This window comes from Varroa destructor, unplaced genomic scaffold (assembly GCF_002443255.2).
Source record: "Varroa destructor unplaced genomic scaffold, Vdes_3.0 BEIS01000004.1, whole genome shotgun sequence".
Classification (NCBI taxonomy): domain Eukaryota; kingdom Metazoa; phylum Arthropoda; class Arachnida; order Mesostigmata; family Varroidae; genus Varroa; species Varroa destructor.
In genome coordinates, this window is record NW_019211457.1 from 9,685,637 (window position 1) to 9,695,117 (window position 9,481).

At 41.0% G+C, this 9,481-nt stretch overlaps 1 long non-coding RNA gene across 1 annotated transcript; it reads right to left on the bottom strand.

Annotated features, from left to right (window-relative positions):
• Positions 1 to 729: 729 nt before the first annotated feature.
• On the bottom strand, positions 730 to 2,548 carry LOC147755821 (uncharacterized). Its single transcript, XR_015326666.1, has 2 exons — positions 1,570 to 2,548; positions 730 to 1,324 (listed from the first exon to the last, which is right to left on the bottom strand). It is a non-coding gene; the product is annotated as an uncharacterized LOC147755821 (long non-coding RNA).
• Positions 2,549 to 9,481: the final 6,933 nt, after the last annotated feature.

Genomic DNA, 9,481 nt, shown 5'->3' on the forward strand with positions numbered 1-9,481 from the left:
AGGTGGTTTCCTTGGTGATTTGTGGTGCTATAAAAGCTGTTTTCTGGTGCCTCATTGTTCGAACTGTGCATTCATAGATGACGGTCACTTCGAATAGTAGCTAACTTGCGGACGTCTTAGAAAAAGCGAAAGTTTCTGTCTGGCTGCCACTGTGACAGCACGAGCTGCTGTCTACTGTAGACTCACTTATCTCATTCGTTGTTTGAGTACAATCCTAGACGTGGTAGCCGTCTGATGTCGGTGCTTCCCAAAATCAATTATTAACTAACTCGAGCAGATCGGGATGTTGGGTGTGCGGTAGCGTGGTCAATTATGAACAGTGGGGAAATGAGCTGGCAGCGACCATTCTCACTGGTCCGACGTACTCAAAAGCTAAGAAGTGGAGACCAAAGCTGGATCAGAAGTCGACTAGTTTCAGACTGTGCGAATAGTGTTTTTGACAAACTGAGATCTTTTACAGGAAAATGCGTACTGTTTAATACGAAATTCTGTCCTTCTCACACGCAAGCTTCAGTATTTCTTAATGTATGACACTAATTATAAAGGAAGGCTATCGGTAAGTCATGATATACAGATATGAGTGCCTGATCAGAGGCGAGCCATCTAACTTAAATACGTGAATGGTGATAGATACTAAACGTACAACGGTCGGCTAAATTCACTGTAACAAAGAAAAAAAAGCCATATACTAATGTTGAGATGATAAATAAAGAAAGAAAATTATAGATATATTTGTACATGCCGGATGCCCTTCAAATTGATTTTTATTAAGTATAAGTATTTTTATACTTATTACACCGCACACACCTGAACTTTATTGCGGTCACGATTAATAGCCCCGCGAGTCATCAATGTCAAGTCCAATGTGTCCACATGTATGACGAATTCGAAAAGACTCATAGGCTTAAAGCAAGTTTAATGCAGATAGATCTTATAAAGCATTTTTCATATTTAAAAGCGTGGTGCATCCGACTGATTAGCTGCTAATAGTCGAGCGTAATTGTCCTTAATTCTTTTCAGATAATGGATATGAAGGATGATCTGGATCCGGTCGGGCTTTGTGGGCCCATAGTTATTCTCAGATCCGCCGTACATTTACTCCCGAATCTATGCGAATTATTGTAAGGCTTTGCTTTTTTTGCGCATCCAGTCGCAATAGATGTATTCGTGTTGAGCCTTGATGATGGTGCATAGCAAATGGATCCTTGATATCCTTAATATCAACTCGGATATCTTATAGTCTTGCTTCATACACGCTAAATAGCTGAGTACTTCTGATCGTCGCATGGCTCCGTGGGCAATTTTCAGGAGTCTAAAATTCGCACTATAATACGAATTACCGCGCCAAAGTAAATCATTTAGAATCTACCTTAGAGTGCATAGATATACGTGCATAATGTAATATAAAAAAATATCTATTCTTATAACACGGGACAGCTGTACTTTAAACACTGCTTGTAGCGTTGTTGTTGGTAGCGTCTAAAAATCGCACAGAGTCGTCATGCGCAAGAAGTTGTCCCGGTTATTCGTGATTTGCCTCTGAAAACCTTGTCTTAATCGGTTACTTACCGTGGCTTATTTTACGGTTCAAACTGCCATCTACCATACACTAGATCCACCTTCACCGGAGATCACGACCTCCAACAGTACATAGCGCCGTGTTTTTTTTCGACGATTTTATCCTAAGATGTATTGACAACCGAACAATAACAGAGGAAAGAGACTTTTGTATTAACGGCGATCTCGGCGGGTATTCGAGCGGTGTAACATTGACCAGTCGGGGGAAAGGGAGTGTCGAAATTGGAATTTTTTTAGATGCTGTCCTATAATATATGCTGTCTCCAGAGTTTCCTTCACTGCTTGTTACCCCTTCACCACTGCTTTTAGTGATAGAGAAGGTAACAGAAAAGTTAGAGGCATAATTCGTAATACGAACGCAGTATAATAGTGGTCTATCTGCCGTCCAAAGCTTTGGAGGTTGTCTCGCCTTTCAAGTTTCGTTAGCGGGAGTAAACCCTGGTTGTTTCTTTCCCAGTTAACATGAGAAAACCAAGAACTTGATTATACATGCGCTTGTTTGAATACACATCCACAATTTTGCCGGCACACTTCGGACCCGTTTGTCCATAGAAGAATCCGTTGACCGAGGGGCCATTACGCTGTTTCTAGGACAGGATTGAGAATGTGAAGATAAAGGCGAAGAAAAACTTGCGAGGGTTGCTTTTTTGTTAGTGATGAAACATTGCTGATATTATTATTGATCTTGATGACAGAAAAGGCGGACGAAATCGCACCCAGAATCTTGTGCTGCCTTAGGTAGTGTCGTCTATTCCAAGTGAGGCCACCAGACTCTAATAACAGTACGGAAGCTTGTGTCTGCAGATTCTGGGCAGCTCTGACCTTGTCGCTGCCGGTTCCGATACGATTACTTAGAAGGATTGAAACGTTACTTAACGCGAAAAGTAGATCTGGTTACCCTCTGCACGCCAAGCGTCTTTGGCGAACGATTCGGTCACTCTAAAAAACGCTTGAGAAAAATCGGGCGTCTTTTTGCTTCATGTTCATCTGGAAAATATACATGTAGACATTTATATCTTTCACATATATAGATATATCGTTTTTGTAGGCAGAATGTGTATGATTTACCTTGTTAGTTCACTAATGGAGCATCCATCTCTGGGAAACCAATAACCTATCGTAAACTAAGCATTTTTTTAGTTCTTCTAGTTAATTCAAGAACTTATTCAGGAACGGATACCTTGACATCTGCTAATTGCATTACAAATAATTCACCTACTTGGGTATGACAAATGGGGACACTTATTGCAGCTTACTCTAGGGTAACGGCCATGTTCCGCACAAAAGATGCTACTACAGCTGCGGAATAAGCAACGTAGTTGAAACTATTAGCGCATTGGGTATATTCTTCTAATGGGACAGGGCTTCCAAAATAAGCGTTGTTAAAATTTCTAGGAACAACTGCACGCAGTTAGTCTTTGCGCGCAACTTTTAAAACGATTCCTGTCCCAGCTATAACATTTATTCCTAATAATACAATACGTTACGCATTGCTGCACTATTAATCCCGTACCAAACTTTATCTTATAAATATGAACGTCATATTTGTATAATAGGTTATTAAGATCTATATGGCAGTGGAATTAGACAACGTCAAACTTACTCGACCTGCGTCCGAGCTCTGGACCTGAATTTCCAGCAGCTACTTTGGCCCTCTGTTCTCTCTTGCTGCGCCATCCCCATTGATCCTCTGCAGTTTGTTTGCCATGGCAGTTTTCTCGCTATATCTTAATTAATCCTCGACATTTTTCGCGTTGCTCCGCGATGTTTTCTACCATCTATCCCGTTGTTTTAACAATACAATCGTAACGTTTCTGCTATTTGATAACTTTACTTTAATTTTCCATCGAGTTAACTGTGAGTTAAATTCCTCGCTACCATTTTCCAGTTATCCGGTGACTCTGTAGCGGACCCGGATGTCCCGCGCGAAACATTTCATGCACTTATTTCAATAAAGCCGTCAAAGTGATATCGTTAACCGGTCACCGCCTTGTGATTATCTCGCCATCTCTGAATAAAACTGACCCAAACCTTGAAGATTTCATGTAAATATCAAGTTATCTTAGAAACCAAACAAGAAGGCAGTACGAAAACGTTGCTACATTTTACAGACTGTCGGTCGTCCTCTGAAATCAACGATCCAAAATGCCATGTTCGGTTCCATGACCCGAGAAATAGAACAACTTTTGCACCGGAGCGTGTTACATTGGGGTCTCCTTTTAGTTTATAAAAATAGTGTATGGGGAAGCTTTTCATACGTTTTAGTATGAAGTTGCTTTTTACCAGAAATTGTGTTCTCACTACGATATGTTTAATTAAGACGAGCCCGTAGTCGAATTATAAAAGTTTAGATTTTGTAAATTTTCAGGGACACTTGTTACGACCGTCGGTGTTAATTAGACTACTGGGAGTACAAACGCCTAGCAAAGTCTCAAGCTATACGATCAAAATCTAGATTCAATACCACCTGAATTTAGCTATTATACATACAGATAGGATTTATATTGTAAAACTAAGAAATCAGTCTCGGCTAGGAAAATTCCGGACTTTACCATAGCCTTCCAGATCTATCTTACATATTTATAAGGACAACTTTTTTTTAACGATATCTATTCTAAACTAACAAGGGTCGCGATGGGTCATCAATTCTCCAGATAAGCACTGTATCCGATAAAAGAAACGCGTATTTTCGGCAGTAATCAACGTCACTGTTGATGAAAACAAGTGATCATCACGACAATAACCTACGTAAAGATCGACACTCACGATATACACTGAACCGTATGACGTTATGAAGTATATTTTCCGCGTGACCATTTACGTCTGCTTAATTAAATTCGAAATTACGCCCTTGACGTTTGGAAATTCTGCTAGATTATCTTTCGATTACTACCGTTATTCTCTGCTACGATGTTGTGCCTTCTCAATACGGAAGTGTTTTGCGTAGCGGCAAGCGCTGTGGTAAACTATGAATATTAGGCCAACATGCTGCGACTGCCTTTCGACATAAAATGATTCAAGTTGGATAGTTTTCATCGCGTAGATTAACGATTAAGCAGTGACTCATTTATAAGCGTTGATAGTAGGTCTGTAACGTTCAGATCAGTCCGGTGATGAAACCAATGACGGTGAACAGCTCATACTATTTTAACGTCTTGAGGCAGCCAACGGGAACATTTACTCAGTTGTTATTGATATGATTGCAGCACCCTGAGCCATTCGGCTGTTCAAGGGCCAGTTTTAAACTACGAAATATGTTAAGAAAAATGGCACCAGCCGAATGAAGAATGGTCTTTCTATATACACAATATATCCTTTGAAGCCGTACTAGAACATACAGATAAAAAAAAATGAGAGACAGCGTTCTGCGTGCGTGCACTACCGATAGAAAAAGGACAAGATATGTAACTAACATATTTTGAACTTGGATGGAAACATTACTTAGCTCAGAAAGGAGCAGATTTCGTAAAAGGCTTCGCAACTGATCCGTGTTTAGGACATTGTATGCTGTGCTTTACGGATGGCCCTAAAAGCTAAGTACAAAACAAGAGATGCACGTTCACGGCCTATGTGTCCAGACAATATTGTCTGCTGATATCAGCTGTATTCGTCGCGGACAAAGAACGCTTTGCTGCACAAAAGCTTTTCAGACATTCTCATTGGTACCGCTATATAGCCTGCAGCGATCGTACGTTTACGACCAATTTACCGCCGAACGACATCGCCGTATAGTACTTCACTACTGATGGATCAAGCAATTCACGCCAGGGCTCAAGGATCGGAAAAAGTATGGTACAGAGGTTTCTCTCGCTGGCTGAGATGTCGAACACTCAAAAGCACAATTTTCTCTTCCGTTTTATTCATGTTTGTCATTCAATCGACGTCTGTAACGGCATCAAATGACATCCGTCAGAGAAACCCTATTTTGTTGTAGCTCTGGGTTCATCGACTCATTTCCCGATTGCCGCTATCGTTTGCGTCAGGTGGCCGTCTGCTTCGGGGATTTGCTGGCTTTTCTCCCGTCCTCTTTACTCCAGCGTCTTCGTCTGCCTGGAGCCGATGTATCCGTTAAACGTAGACCGGTGCAACACGTATTATCGCTCGCTCACACGCACACAAATATTCATACTTCAGTTGAGAGATGTGAATGGTCACGCATCTTCGAATGGTTTGCTACTCGATTTATGGATTGCCTGTAACCGCTTCTGCATTGATGGGATAGCCTGCACATAGTATAGTACAACTACGTGTCGTTATAAACTGGTATTGTCTGGAGACTCAATATTTTAATATACGGGCCTGCGTAAAGAACGAAGTTATATATATAGTTTATATGGATATGTAATGTAGTTTGTAGTATATGTATTCCGCTTCGCGGACGAGTGGTCCGAGCTCGAACCTTATTTCTGTCGGATTATGTTCTGTGTTTTCTGTATTCCTTCTCATTTTCCCCTTCGCCCTTCGATCTTTGCTGTTGAAAACCCCTTTCGAATCGCACAGTTTTTACATTTCTTCCTTTCGTCCATCGTGTCCCGTTCCGAACGCAAACTGAACTGCTACCCGTTTGTATTCTGGAGAACTCAAAAGAGATTGTGCGCGTATGGTTCGCCCGAGCCCGAAGGTGGATAGGGCCAACGTTGCCGCGAAGCAGCCAGCGAGGTAGCTACCTGGTTCATGGGAAATTTACCACCTGTCGATATTCTTGCGGTTTGCAAATACTAACGGCGCTGCATTTTCGTGTCACGCCCAAACGGCGAATTGTAGCATCCATATGCAGAGCAAATAGAGCATTCTCCACCCTGCAACAAACGCTGCCCCTATGCATAAGGTCGAGGCGCGCATATGCGACCATTGGTGGTAGTGGCCGACTCGAAAACATTATGGGTTGCTTCTCTCTTTTGTTCACCGTGTGAACGAGCATAAATATCGCCGTATAGACAAGGCCTAGGATGACGATATTCCGCACGAATACTGGTGTTTTTTTTTTTTTTACCAGTTCGCCGTCACTTACTATTCGCTGCTTGCGGCTGCTGCCTTTTTCGTTTCTATAACTGTTCCTTCGAGTTGCGTGGGTGTATCAGTCGTTTCTTTTTCGTTTGAACGATGGCTTTGGAGAGGGGCATAGAATTCCAAAGGCGACACAAGTTGTTTGATCTGGAACGGCTGGACAGACTAGAAGATTGTAATCGTGAACCTTTTGTGAAAGCGAGAAAAATGACCTTCGTCACGCAAAACCACTGATACAGTGTGCAGGAGAAGGAGTTTCTTGTTGCCTAATCTGCGTTTCTAAAGACCGACTCCTTGTGAGAGGCATAATGGACGTTGGTGACGTGTAACGATTCTAATCCTAGCAGTAAGAAGACTAATACTTCAAAATGCTCTTGCCGGGAATCCGGGTGGACGCGCTTACTTCGAAGTAGCCCTTTTGCTGCGAAATTCTATAATAACGTCCCTACACATACATATGTATGTTATATGTAGAACGTTTTAAGCATCGCAGTTTTTACTCTATCATCGTATGATACTTCAAGCTAAATCGCGTTCCATTTTGTGATATCAGTTTGCGCACTTGAGTTTCTAAGCTGACGCCTCTTTCTTCATCTCGTTTGTATCCTCTATATACACATATACATATATATATATATGCCACTGGGACAAGATGACGAAGCTATTTATATACCGATATATGCGTAAATATCTACACGGTAGAAATTGAGAACCTGTACAGGCATTCGCTCTTCCGTTGTAATTAGCAACAGCGCAGTGTTTGAACTACTAAATCGTTTCATCCTGCCTAATTAGAAGACTGAGTGAAGTTCGCCTTTCACATCATGGCCATTCTGCTATGCCCGCAAAGCATATAGAAGAAACAGCTGTCCCGCAAAGATGATTAATACAGCAGAATATATGTACATACATTTCCCGACATGATACATAAACCAGGTGATGCTGAATGCTCGCTGATACAGGTGAGAAGTCATTGGCACTAGTCGGAACGATTCAGTTGCTGTCAGGCAATACTTGCGGGAACTCTTCGTGTTGTAAGGGGCAAAATTGCGTAACTTAATGAGTGCCTGATGTCAGATGAGAGAGAAATGCAATCGAGGCTGTCACTGATGCAGGGGAGCAATTGCCTGGTAGTATTTAACTGCTAATCCTTATTCCGAGTGTCATTGCCTGTTCACGGCTATATTCTCTTTTAGAGGACAGTTGCCCATGAAATAGGGGTCAAATATTTTTTATGTACCTGTCTAAGCTATGAATGTATAATGAGTACGATATTATTAGCTTTGAAATGACATAATTATTTCATATGTGAAGTCTGTGACATAGTATTCATGACTGTAGATTTTCAGCTGTTCTATATTACCACCCTAACAAAATCCTAATGAGGATACCTATATTGGTTATGTATGTACAGAGATCTATTTCCTATATCCTTTGCCGTTTCATATTCTGATGGAATCGTCCTCAGATCAGCACCCCTCGCTGAGCGTCTTTCTAAACATAAAGCGTACGCCGTAACTTAAACAGTCAATGTAAGGATACAGGTATTAAGAGCCGCTGCACAACCGATGTGAGTGTACGTGAAATACGTCCTATGTCCTTTCAGGACTACTGTATTGGATGACGTCTTTCTACATTCCTCTTCGTTTTTTTTACTATACGTAGCCAGTACCAGAAGAAATCCTGGAAAAGTAATTCATCTTTTTGCAAGTAATTTAGCCCACTCTCAGTGAGGTAGGCCTAAGCTAAGAAAAGTTGAAGACTCTTCAAGCGTGTTCCTGTCTCAGAGATCATCTCTTCAGCAACTTGAAATTGCGTAAATCCGTTTCTTGCAACCGCATTAGCGCAACCCTTCGAATTGAGCGTAAGTATCTGAACACAAACAGGCTGAACTTCGAATGCAGATAAAAGCTCCTACTCAGAGATTCAAGCAGCATAAGTAATGGTCTCTAGGCTGAAATAGAGGAAAAGTTTTCTAAAAGGTTTGAACGAGGATCTCGTATAGATTTTTCGCTCATTTTTCGCTCAATGCCTGGTAACTAGGGATCCGACTAAGTTAGCATTAATACAAAATGCGAATAGCATGTCATTCTGCAGAGTTTGGTGTGCAAAACTTTAGAGAAGACTTTGAAGACTGCTTAGTCATATGTCATAGCAGCAGACTGCCCCGAATAAAAATGAAAAACACTTTATAAACTCATTTAATAGAACTTTGAAATTACACTTTTGCCCACACGTCTTATCTTCACTCAGGTTCGATCATTTTAATCATCCGTACGAGGGAGGTATAGACGAATTCAGTAGATTCTTCGAAAGTCGTCAATTGAAGGTAGTAATTCATACAGCAGTAATGGGTGGACATAGGTCAAATCTTCTAGGCATCGATGTTGTCTAACATCGATCGGAAACGTAAATTAAATTGAAGTTCTTTGTATTAGCATGATTGTATTTGAGGTGCGTTCAATAGAGGACAATATCGTTGTTTGTATAGGGGCAATTTAATTAGGTCTTAACATAGTGGCACGGTCGTATTGACAATTGCTCACAAATGAATAAAACTGTTAAATACTATGTACTGATAGAAAATGCAAGATATACATACAAACTTATCCACACACATTTACGGCGCTGGGGTACAGTCTTCAACTCAACAGAAAAGCAACATTTCAAGGCAATAATTAATTACGTTTACTGAATACAGTGATGACCCAATGCATTCATATATAATGAAGTTACTGATGATTTCGTTCGTGGTTACTGATGAGGCGGATCTTTTGCTCGACAAAAGAGCCTGCTGAACCACTACATATTTGTTGTTAAATATCTTAGTTGATATATAGGAAGTGGCCTGGCTTCACCAAAAGGTACCGCCATTTTTTACTATATAGTAATTTGT